This window comes from Psittacula echo, assembly GCF_963264785.1.
Source record: "Psittacula echo genome assembly, chromosome: 4".
Taxonomy (NCBI): Eukaryota; Metazoa; Chordata; class Aves; order Psittaciformes; family Psittacidae; genus Psittacula; species Psittacula echo.
The window spans coordinates 25,020,948-25,034,271 of NC_137738.1; positions in this window are offsets into that span (position 1 = coordinate 25,020,948).

Sequence of the window (13,324 nt, forward strand, 5' to 3'; positions counted from 1 at the left end):
TTATACGCAGCCTTGGTCTCAGCAGCAAGCCCACATGGCTACAGTAGTCTTTTCACTAAGCAGTTTATCTATGAAACCTTCCAAAATGGCTACCAGAAATCTGCCAGGATGCTCACAAACTGATCTGGTAGCCATGGAGATACACATGATTCTCCTGATCTAAAATCTCAGAAGTCTGAGAATCTCTTGTTCTTCTAAACAACTCTAGCAGCCAAAATTTTCAGCATGTTTTCAGAACTCCAGTTTCCAGAGTGACTGAAGACCTCAGTAAATATGACACAGTCCCAGAAAGGACTAAAAGAGGTTTTCTGTCTTTGTGGGATACTTTGATTCAATAGCAAAAGAAGCAGATTTTCAGAGCTCTGTTTTTATTACTTGTCAACCTATATACATTGCCGTAAAATATGAATGCATAAAGTTATCAGCCTAGAGCTATTGGCTTCCCTATAGATTTGAGAAATGAGAAACACAGAGGAGAATCTCTGATTTGAGACTTCGAAAGAACTAAATACCCATCTCTTTTTCTTAGCAGGGATAATCTTAAGTAATATCAGAGTTACAAAGGCAGGGGTGAAGAGCTCCATAAATTCACAGATCACTCAAAAATCCAGGCCTGGCATTTGGATCTGCTTAAGGTGTGGTTTTTAGGAAAGAGCCATTGCCGTTAGCAATAACCCAATGGCTGATGTTGGGAAGATGTCTTCTGCTTTTAGGACAGCCATCACCAAATACTTCTGTCCATCCTCTCAACAGCCTGGTAAATAGCAGCAGATCAGAGTTGATTTTATATTAACCACAAGGTTCCACAGACAAACCTAGCTTCTAACAGATCTTTTTTGTCAACTTCGTAATCACAAATAATTGCCTGGAATTAATCACTTCTATTGTCACTCTGAAATCAAGAACAAAAGTACTAGTATCTGGAAGCTGGAAAGAGAGCATATGTATTATCTACTGAGAAAGACAGGTAATATGCACTGGGAAGAGAAAAGATCTGTGAGGTATTAGTGTTAGAAGAAGAATTAGAATGAAACCTAAATGAGAGGATTTCAAAATAGAAAAAAAGGAAGAAGAGAGAAAACACAGTCAAATGCTTGAAACAGAAGCATCAGAAAACCAAAAGATGAAAGAAAAACTAGATATAGATAATCAGATAGAAAAGTTGTATTTGTCAGAATGGCATATAACGGGTCTTTAAGTTTTGAAAAAATACTAGAAAGAGAGGAGGATCTCATGATCCAAAATATCAGCAGATCAAATGGGCAGTGGAAAAATCCCTGTCTTGAGGCATATACTCATACTAAATCCCAATCATGAGGCAGATAGATATGTATGCTTAGCTTTACCTCACACAAGTAACACCAGTGAGCTCAGCACTAAGCTCCACCAGTGTAAATCACACTCCTCCAGCTCTTACACCCCCGGCTTCAGCAGATGCAGCCACAGTAAAGATAGGGTAAAAAAAGGACAGCAGTCAAATGCAATTTCCAATTCAGATAAAACATCAGACTTACAAGTACTGAAAGAAAATACTTCTCCTTTATCCTTACAAATGTGATTCCAAATATACCTAAAGGGCAGAAGGGGGAAACGAACATACTATTACCCAGTTTAAAATGCTTTGATTTTAAAATATCGGCTGTTAGCATTTTAAGAGATCTTGGTGCCCTGCAACAAGCAACTTTATTGCTAATTAAAACACTTTCATGAATTTCCTTTTCTTAATTCTAAAGAGTTTCCTCATTTTTGTTGTTCCCTAGAATTAACAGAATCTCTGAAGTGATTCCAAGAGAAGCAGTAATAAATTAGTTTAATAAACTTGACCATAGAAGCAAATAAACTTGAAATGTCAACAAAACTGCCTAAAATCCAGAACACACGCTGGAAGAGCACAATGTTTACCACGGGTATTTATTCAGTGTTTTTTAAGCTTTGCTTTATTCAGACCCCTTCTGGATATACCCAAGAAAGCACACTGTAGCATCCCAACATGAGGCTGCCGACAGCCCACCCTTGGGCGGGCAAGCAGGCAGGCTCCTTGCTGCTCCACCAGTCCTTCTGTTTCAGCCTGCACAGGGTGGGCTGCTTCACACTCTTTCTTTCTTCACATTCTTTCTGCCTGCAAGCCACAGCCTCCCTGTAAGGCCACAGCACTCATCCCAAACAAATTCTCTCATTTTTTGCATCAGGCTGCAGACTTTTTCCAGCCTTGGCTCAAAGCTATCTTTGGCCTCCAGGTGCTTGTTCTCAGGCAGATCGGGCCCAGGGTGCTGCCAGCTGTGGGTGATGAATGCATACCAACCCTTGGCTCCTGAAGGGTTTCAGTTAGCTGCCTTGTAAAGGGAAGTGCCCTGTCCCTGGCTCCACAAGTGCAAGTTTCCAGTGTGGTCCCCATCACACCAGTAACAGTTTGCATGGGGAAAGGAGGAAGGTATAAAAGAAAGAGGTGTATTTTCACCCTTACACAAGTTTCACTGCTGAGTACACAAATTGATTTCTGTGGATTTGTTACCTGTTCACAGCAATGGAAGTGAAAAGTGACTCAGCATCCATGCTAATTCACTTCCTCCCAGGCTGTCAGTTTGGGGGTTATCTTGGGTAGAATTCTCCAAAGCAGCCCTTGTTCATTTGGAAGTAGAAGGAGATCTTCAAGTCATTTTACGTGGGTGGCTGCAAGCTGCAATCTGCTGCCAGCGCAGGTCAGGTTCAAGCCAGATATTTCAGTATTCCAGCAAACTGAAGTTCTGCATAATTATGATGAAGTATTTCAAGTGTGTGAAAGCATTTGAAACACGAATAGGGTAGGATAGGATAGGGTTGAAAAGGACGTTAAGATCATCTAGTTCCAACTCCCTGCCATGGGCAGGGACACCTCACACTAAACCATGCCACCCAAGGATCTGTCCAACCTGGCCTTGAACACTACCAGGGATTGCAGGATTCACAACTTCCCTGGGCAACCCATTCCAGTGCCTCACCACCCTCACAGTAAAGAATTTCTTCCTTATATCCAGTCTAAACTTCCCCTGGTTAAGTTTCAACCTGTTACCCCTTGTCCTGTCACTACAGTCCCTGATGAAGAGTCCATCCCCAGCATCCTTACAGGCCCCCTTCAGATACTGGAAGGCTGCTCTGAGGTCTCCATGCAGCCTTCTCTTCTCCAGGCTGAACAGCCCCAACTTTCTCAGCCTGTCTTCATACGGGAGGTGCTCCAGTCCCCTGATCATCCTCGTGGCCCTCCTCTGGACTTGTTCCAACAGTTCCATGTCCTTTTTATGTTGGGGACACCAGAACTGCACACAATACTCCAAGGGAGGTCTCACGAGAGCAGAGTAGAGGGGCAGGATCACCTCCTTCGACCTGCTGGTCATGCTCCTCTTGATGCAGCCCAGGATACGGTTGGCTTTCTGGGCTGCGAGCGCACACTGAAGCCAGCTCATGTTCATTTTCTCATCGACCAACACCCCCAAGTCCTTCTCTGCAGGGCTGCTCTGAATCTCTTCTCTGCCCAACCTGTAGCTGTGCCGGGGATTGCTCTGACCCAGGTGTAGGACCTTGCACTTGGCATGGTTAAACTTCATAAGGTTGGTATCAGCCCTCCTCACAAGCGTGTCAAGGTCCCTCTGGATGGCATCCCTTCCCTCCAGCATATCAACTGAACCACACAGCTTGGTGTCATCAGCAAACTTGCTGAGGGCGCACTCAATCCCACTGTCCATGTCACCGACAAAGATGTTGAACAAGACCGGTCCCAACACCAATCCCTGAGGGACACCACTCGTTACTGGTCTCCAGCCGGACATCGAGACATTAACCACAACTCTTTGCGTGCCAGTTTTTTATCCTCCGAGTGGTCCACCCATCAAATTGATGTCTCTCCAATTTAGAGACAAGGATGTCATGTGGGACAGTGTCGAAGGCTTTGCACAAGTCCAGGTAGATGACGTCAACTGCTCCACCCCTGTAGTCCCATCATAGAAGGCCACCAAATTGGTCAGGCAGGATTTCCCCTTAGTGAAGCCATGCTGGCTGTCACCAACCACCTCCTTGTTTTTCATGTGCCTTAGCATGCCTGCCAGGAGAATCTGCTCCAAGATTTTGCCAGGCACAGAGGTGAGACTGACTGGTCTGTAATTCCCCGGGTCATCCATTTTCCCCTTCTTGAAAATGGGGGTTATATTTCCCTTTTTCCAGTCGTTGGGAACTTCACCTGACTGCCATGATTTTTCAAATATGATGGCCAGTGGCTTAGCAACTTCATTTGCCAGCTCCTTCAGGACCCGTGGATGGATTTCATCAGGTCCCATGGACTTGTGTATGTTTAGGTTTTTCAGATGGTCTCGAACTAGATCCTCTCCTACACTGGGACTAAGGTCTTCATTCTCACAGTCCCTGCGTCCACCTTCCAAGACTTGGGCTGTGTTGTGGTCAGAGCCTTTGCCAGTGAAGACTGAGGCAAAGAAGTCATTAAGAACCTCAGCCTTCTCCAAATCCAGGGTAGCCGGTTCTCCTGATAGCTTTCGGAGAGGGCCCATATTGTCCTTAGTCTGTCTTTTATTCGCTACGTACCTATAGAACCCTTTCTGTTATCTTTCATATCCGTAGCCAAGTTTAATTCGAACTGGGCCTTAGCTTTCCTAACCTGGTCCCTAGCTTCCTGAACAACATCCCTGTATTCTTCCCAGGCCATCTGTCCTTGCTTCCACCTTTTATAAGCCTCTTTTTTCCATCTGCCGGGCCTGTCTTTTCTAAAGAGCCTGTAACCTTCCATTCCAACACTCCAGTCGTAGGAGCCATTCCACCATGTTTCTGTGATGCCTATTATATCACACCCCTGTAAACGTGCACACATCTCTAATTCCTCTTGTTTGTTCGGCTGGAGCAGCTGGAATATCTCTACATTGCTCTGAGCATCTATTATAGGTGCTGGCAACTGACTGGGTGTGTTGGGATGGAACGATTCCCCCCCTCCCCCAACACATCTAGTTTAAAGCAACCTTGAGCAGCCTGGCAAGCCTCCTACCAAAACCACTCTTCCCCTTCTTTGTCAGACCAGCTCCACCAGCCCCCAGTAGACCTGGCCTCCCAAATTGAGTCCCGTGTTCAAGATACCCAAACCCCTGACTATGGCACCATCCTTTTAACCATTTATTAACCTGGCCAATCCTCCTAGCTTTTTTAAGGTCCTCCCCTGTATCCTGGAGAATTGATGAAAAGACAATCTGAGCTCCAGAGCCCCTAACCACCTCTCCCAGGGCTCTGTAGTCCTTCTCTATGTTCTCCAGGCTACTGCTATCAACATCGCTAGCACCCACATGGATCACTAGAAGTGGGTAATAGTCCATGGGACTTACTAGCACTCCCTGGGGCAGGTTTTTAACCAGTCAGGGCTGGTGCCGCTCCTCCTGTCTCTGCCCCCTGTGAGTCTCTGATCGCGTCAGCTGAGCTGCCGGCTCCTGCGCAAGTCCTGTCGAGGACCTGAGGCTCCCTCGGCGGCTCTGGCCAGTCTGAGTTGAGGCTCCTGGACGCTGATCTCCCCCCAGCTCCGGTGTTGAAGGCGTCCTCTCTCGAGCTACTCACCTCAGCATATGGGGGAGAGAATACAGGGAAAGCTATAAAATAGTGGTAAGCGCAAAGGAACAAAAGGAAGTATTACCAGAAATATTTCCTCATAATAAGGGTGCTTCAAATAAACACTGGACCTAAAACTTACTTCTGGCTTACTGCTGGTTGCTAAAGCATGGCATTAGGTATAAACTATCATATTGTCAAGACTAAGAAGCTGGACAGGGATTGCTAAAGTTAGTTACTATGGAGTTAAAAAAAAAAAAAAGCCTTTTGTGATGAGACCGGACTCGGGGAAGAAACAGAGGATAAAGGAAAGGAGCTGGGTTTAGGCATTCATTTAAAGATTTGCCATCTGAATGCTCTGTATTAATTTCCTTTAAAGCTGATCCGTTAAAACGTTGTTTTCTGTGTGATCATTTAATTTAAAGCTGATCAGTTCTAACATTATTTTCCTCACATAATTGCTTCTTTTTCAAGTGTTTTGTGGGGTTTTCTTACTTCTACTCTTAATTGCCTTTTGTGTGACAGTGTATCAGTATTTGATGGTGCTATCCATAACTACGGTATCTGATCCTTTCCCATGTCGACTATACTGACAATAAAAAAAAAAAGCTCTCTAGATAGACAATCTTATTCTTCTCTGTTTTGAAGGTGTGAGATTTGTGCTTGGAGTGCATGTTGGTTTTGATTCCTTTTTAACACTGCTCTTGGTTTTAAGTTCTTGAGTTTTTAAACAATAGAGAAGCACACTATTATCACTTAGCGACCAGCTTTTATTTCAGAAACACTGTCCTCTGCATGATAATAGGATTGTTAAAACAGTTCCTTGTTACGACTGGCGTGCTGTGCTCACCTGGCTTCATACTTGTTTTAATTTTTGCTGTTGGGGATCTCTTACTTTCCTGGTAAGTGGAGAGGGGTGGAGCAGGAGAAACGTGTGCTCATCTCATAGAGAAACTGCCAGGCAGTTCTGTTTTCTTTTTGTATGAAAAAAACCTCATAAAATCCAGAATCTCATTGAGGCCCTGACCCTGTAATGAACTCAGCAGAGTCACAGGGGTTCTGGCACATAGGAAACTTGGATTGCAAGTACTGATAACTCAGGGTGCTGTACAAAACATGTTGGCCTGGTGTTATTTAAAAGGATGGTTTGCTTTTTGTTCACTATCAGAGATTTTTTTCGCTGGATACCTTAGGAACTTGTTAACTCTTGGATTAGCTACCTTATAGCAGAAAGGCCCTAAAAAACTTTTGACCCCACTTCAACCCTGGGTTTATTGGCACTGTTCATTAAAGCAGTGTGACCTGATGGGATAGCTGGTTGTGGTTTATAGTACCTGCTAGAAGGGCTGCCTGTCTTCTGGCAAGAGTGCACTCCCAGGAGCACAGACGTGGAACAGCAAGGTTAAGTCGCAGTGCTTTTCTTCTGATGCTTATTGCCAAATAATTGTTTTCAGAGAGTTATCGGGGAGTTGCTGAGTTTTTGAATGCTTTTCTAAGAAATTACCTGTAGCCATTTACTAGCAGTTACTTTATTGTGTTGCCAGAAGTTTCTGTTGCTGCTGTATCTGTCACGTGAAATGATGCAGGTTTTCCTCATCCTGAAAATAAGGAAAAGCTGAGCAGATTTGCTCCAGCACAGTGGGTTAAAGAACAATCTATGACAAAATGGCTTTCTTTCCAGGGAGCACTCTCCACAGTGAGGTAAACTTTATTGGATAAAATGCAGTTTCCTAAAAAATACCCCAATTAACTAAACTTCTGATCTCATTTATTTACCCTGATTTTCTGTATTTCTTGATTTAAAGATGGCATAGTGTACAGTCTTACAGTTTAGTGATGCTAATGCTTGTGCTGTGGTTTGCTAGGGTATAGTTAAGTTTTGTGTAGTTTTCTGACCGCATGCATTTGTGATGGGAGGCAGAAAGGAAAAGGCTCTGTTTCCTTCTCTCACTGATTGTGTGGAGGGGTTTTCCTTTTCTTTTCTGTGCTGACTTATTCATGGGCCTAGCAGAAAATAGGGGCCTGGGCTTAAACCACAACAAAGCTACACTTAGGGATGCTGCTTCCAAAGGTAAGAGTGAAGAGACCTGAGACTAAGACTGTGCAGAAAAGCAGTTTGGCACTTTCCAAGTTGGTTTCTGATGTTCTCGCGTCTCCTGAACCTACCTCAGGACTTTGTGGCAGCAGCCCTGTAGGATTGCCAGAGCCTTGCCTGGACAGGGGACATTACCTGGAATCCAGTTATTTTGGGGTTGAGGATTTTTTTCCCCTTTTTTAATTTTCTGGACATGTTTCCTATGTAAAAAGTAGGGGAGAAGTGTGAGGTACTGCCTCTGTCTGCATGTAGTTCTGAGGCTGTAGAACTTAAAAACAAATACGCCAACAGCTTTAGAAAGTTAAAAATAAGCATGTTATTGCTGGGATATGTAAGTTTGTGAATGCCCTGGGCTTCAGCCTTGTGGCATGTTCCCATTGCAAAAATGGCCATCCTGAAAGCATGCTAAAATGGATTACTGAATATTCAAAAGAAGTTTACTTGCTCAGTTTTGCCCATGACAGATTTAAGGTATGCGGTTGGACCATGGTAGTACTTCTTGCTAGCATACAATATTGTTCTAAATTCTGGGGGGGTTTATGTGTTATTGTTTAGCGAGGCCTTCCCAATGTGTAGAGACCATTCTTTGTGAACTGAGGAGACGGGACAGAGGAGATGACCTCAGAGCTGGCAGCACTCTGGAGCCATCAAAGGTGCATGGCAGCTTCCCTTTCTTGACTAAAGCATCTCAAAGGGAAGGAGAAAGATGTATTGAAAAGACTTAAAGAGTAAAATGATGACAGGAGTAAACCGTGTGTACTATAGGGGGTGCAGACCATTAGAACAGGATGGAAAGACAACATAAGATGGTGGTCATCTGGACAATGAGAGTGTGCGTGGCGGTGGTGGTTGCGTTTCGGTGTGTTGTTGAGGTTTTTTAAGGCTCTTGCCTAGTGCAATTTTTTTTTTTAAGTTAAACAGAAAAGCTGCACTAGGCAAGAAGTGATCTGTTGGCAGCCAGCTGTGAACTGTCCTGCTATCCATACCTCTGTCTTCTGAGATCAGTTGGGTTTAGTTACATATATTGACCACATGTTTTCTCATGCGTGAGCAGGAAGGTATAGTGGACTGACACTCAACTTTAAAATCTACTTATGATAATGTTCTTGTAATAATTCCTTAGATTAATTGAAATGGTTGTTTCACACGGTCTTCTTGCAGAAAGACAGTATTTTTTTGAAGGTGATTTACAATGTTACCCCCTCTGTCACAGACTGAGTGCTATTCAGAGGGGTTTAATCTGTCGAATTTTCCTGAGTTCACAGCACCACTCTAGTAAGTGTGCCTATGTGGCAAGTTACAAGAAAAAAAAAAAAAGGAAAATTAGTTCATATGTAACATTTGAAGCGTGTGGTCAGTAAACTTCCGAATGACAAAATAAAGCCAAAATGAATTCTTGTTTTAATTTTAGAGAACGCAGTCTTTTTTCCAAGGCCAGACTTGGAAGCTGTGTGAGTCCTTGGATGCTCTGAATTGAGAAACTGTTTATCAGAAACTTATGATTTTGTTTTTATGGCTTTTCTTCTAAGCAAGAAAAGCTACTTCTTGAAAATGGGAAAGGGAGTTCTTGTAGCTGTGGGGTCAGTTGGTGCTTGCCCATTAAAGGGTGACAGATACGGGTTGTGGGCAAGTTGTGATGACCCAGCGTAGCTTTGCAGCCCCTCCTTCTGCTTGGTGGGATTCCTGAAGTACTTTGTCTTCAACCAGAACAGGAAAAGCAAAATGGCATTAGGATCTTAAAAGGACTCGTGTGCTGACTCTTGACTGACAACCCACCTGGAGGCACAAAGGGTACTATGGCAGAAAGGGGAACGCGATGCAGAAGTGTACGTACCAAGAGGAAGATGCTACTGAATAGTAACTGGCTAACCCAACCAGTGCCAGAAACCTGAATTTCAGTCCCTTGAATGCTGTTAGTTGTAATCTAACAACTTAGGTCTGAAACATCCTCAGGACGTAACTGATCTAGTTCCTGTGCAAATAATAGGCCTTATTATGGCAAATGACTACCTTGTTTCTGAGATTAATTGGACCTCATTTGATATTAAAATATCATGGAGAGATTATAGATCGTACAAGGCAAGGTCAATCTAGTTCATTCTGACTCTGATAGTGAGCAGTAGTGCATACTAGGGAAAGAAAGAAAGGCGCACAGGGCAAGTGCACTGGTATTTCTCTGAAACAAACTCCCAGCCTCCTGGCAGAGTCTCTACTGATAGAGCCTACCTACAGAAATATATAGATAGGGGGCTCTTTGGGCTAAAAATTCATTAGAACTGATCCTCTATCATAAAACCTCACTTGTGACAAATTAGCACTTTAAAAATGTCTGAAAATTTCTGACTGGTTCTAATAATGATTAATGAGGATTTCATGAGGCGAGATTAAAAGGGAGAAAGAAAAGGCTTGCTCCACATGCTGCCTGCTACCATAAAAGGCAGCAGAGTATTTAAAGAATGATATTCTCTTTCAAAGTAATGGTGTGTTGAATGTGGAACTCTGAAGGCAATATTAATTGAGGGTAGATGGGTTAAGGATATACAGGGGAAACCAGAGGATACTGTGATGGTTAGATGTAGGGTAAAGCATGAGAACAGCAGTGAGGACAGGACAGACAAGGCTGTAAGAGAGCAGAACTAGTAAAATGCCTGGGTCCTCCTGCAGCATTGAAGGTGTATGGAAAAGTTGAAAGCCCAGGTGGGGTGGGATCCCCAAGACGCTATATCCAGTCCCCTCCTGAAAGTCTGCTCTTCTTTTTGTCACCCCTTTGTCACTGCTCTTGACAAACAGGAGGAGGAGAGGGATTTGGCCAGACTAGGAAACCACATTAGGGATGAGGAGAGTAACTAAAGTCTAAAGGAGCACGAACGAAAGTGAAGGAAGAGAGTAACTGATCTGTTCAAGGGCCAAGTCCCAGAGGGAGGATCCCAAATTGCTTTTAAGAGAGGAGACTGGTTTGAAGAGAAAAGCTTTCTTGTAAGTGAGAAAGTAACACAGTTAGGAGGAAAATGTTATATGATGGATAAATAAAGTGCATAGAATTGCATCTGTTATGCATGGCTAGATGGTAAATGTCACTTTTCATTTAAATGGAAAGGAATTTTAGTTTATTTTTTTTTTTTAACCAAAGAAAAGCCAGTTTTAATGCAGGAGTCCTTGTGGTTATCAGAAATTATGTTTTCCTATGTCCATCATTATTTGCAAAACCGCTACTTGTATGATAAAAGTTAAAGTGCTTTTCTCTAGCACTTTCTTGTTTCAGAAGATTGCATTACCAAGCACTCATTTTTATGACATGGCTGGTATCTATCTGCAAAATCTAGGAAAAGCTGAGTTAAAGGGTGTACTATCTGAATTGAGAGTACAGTAAATCGCCTTAACTTACTTTTCCCCTTCAAAGTATGAATAGGTTAGAGGCAAACTTCTGAAACATAGGACTCAAAAAGGACAGGGAAGCTATATTAGTTTTTCCCAGAAGCAAATGTGGAAGAAATATGTACTTAACGTAAACATTTTTTTACACTGAAAAGCAGTCATTAAGGTTATACATCTGTTTCACTTATGTGTGTTTTTTATGTACTTGTAGACAGTTGAATTGCCTGACACCTGAAAACCAACTGGGGTTTCTCACTTCTATAACAATAGGTAACATACCTGTAGTTTGAAAACACAGTCCTGCTACGCTTGTTTGGTAGTGCAATTAAAGTGTGTGGTTAGATAGTAAGTACTCTTACTACTATGGCATGAATTAATCTCCTTTAAAAAATATGTTCAGCCTTCTGAGTGGCTTAATAAAGAGAGAGCCCTAGTAACTTAAAAAGAAAAATTAAAAAAATCTCAGGTTGGTGGTATTAAATTTGAGAAAAAAGTATGATTCTTAGTTTATGTACTTTTGTGTCTTTATATACAGGCTGGAATGCTTTAGAGTAAGTAAGCAATCCCTTGATGTGCCTCAAAGCTGTTAGCTGTTTTGTTTCTCCATGGTAACGGGAGTATAAGGCAGTGTGTTACTGAAGTAGGCAGACATGACATTGTTTAGGGATGGGATTACATGTGATGACTGCAGTTCTAGGGTGAGTCTGAACAAGGGCATTTTCTAACACGGAGGCACTGTGAATGTGTGCAGATGTGCTAGTCTAAAGCAAAGCTTGGGGATTCAAAACTGGCTTAAAAGGATCTATCAATCTGTAAAGTTTGCAGTGGTGGGAGGGATTATCAGACATCAGGTCAATGAAGCTGTTCCAGAAACATGGCTCAACATGTAAAGAGGCCTGTGCCAGATCAAGGCCTAAACACACAGCTCTGTCCAAGGTTCAGACATAATGTCAGCCATGGAGACTTAATGATATATTTTCTGTTTAATATTTTTTTACATTCAAAAAAAGCACATGGAGATTGGACAAGGAGATGACATCTGAATTAACACAGAGTTATCTGTAAGCTTCAGTCAGTAATCCTGCAATATTAACTAGGTGAACCCTGTTTACTTTTGTTCCCACCTTGGTGGAACAGTATGTATTGAGAGTATCTCAGCAGACCAGCTAAGATAGCTCTTTTGTGAAGAAACTGGCAAAGGTAATCGCAGAATGGTTTGGATTGGAAAGGACCTTAAAGATCATCCAGTTCTAACTCTCCTGCCATGTGCAGAGACAACTTCCACTAGACCAGGTTGCTCATACCCCCATCTAACCTGGCCTTGAACACTGCCAGGGATGGGGCAGCCACAGTTTCTCTGGGCAACCTGTTCCCGTGTCTCACCAGCCTTGCGGTAAAGAATTTCTTCCTAATGTCTAATCTAAATGCCCCCTCTTTCAGTTTAAAACGATTCTCCCTTGTCCTATCACTATCTGCCCTTGTAAAAAGTCCCCTTCTAGATCTGTTGTAGTTGCCTTTACGTATTGGAAGACTGTTATAAGGTCTCCCGAGTCTTCTCCAGACAATGATTTATACTGGTGCAGCTTGATCATGCACTGACCTCTCCCTGGCACTGATGCACTCTTATCCTTTCTTTTCCCTATTGAGATGACTCTGACCTACTAGACTGAGATAAAATCTACTAGCTTGCATTTATAGTAAGGGAAAGGTTCTGGCAACCTTTTTCTCATCTGTACATATTACATGAGGGATCACTCCCTGTCTCAGTTCCAACAAGCTGTTGTGTAGCCATGCGTTGAGCTAACCTTGCCAACTGAGTCATGCTTCCTTCAAACGCATCCAGCTTCACTGAGGACAGAGCAGTGTCTCTATGTGTATGTGTGTGCTTGAAAGAGCCTTTTCTGTGTGCAGGTAATACAGGACGACTTCCTTGTCTTTCCTCCTTTCCTGTCAGTGCAGGTAAACGTCATTTGTTCTGGTTCAGAAGGCCACGCACCCTGTACCAACACAATGCAACTGTACGCCAACCACACCTTCACTTCTGTGGCACTTCATACTGGGCATCTAGTTGTTTGGCTTGCTTTCCTTTTTCTGCAAGTGAAAATTCTGCAAGTGAAGCCTCTCAGGCTTCCTAAGGAAGCAGATTTGTAGATTAGTTTTGCTTTTTATGTTCAAGTGAAACTCAATCTGCTGTTTGTTCCCAAACAACTTTTGATCAAAATGGAAAAAAAAAAAAAATCACCCACTGTATGACTTAGTGGCTGAGGACAGTCCTGAGCTGAT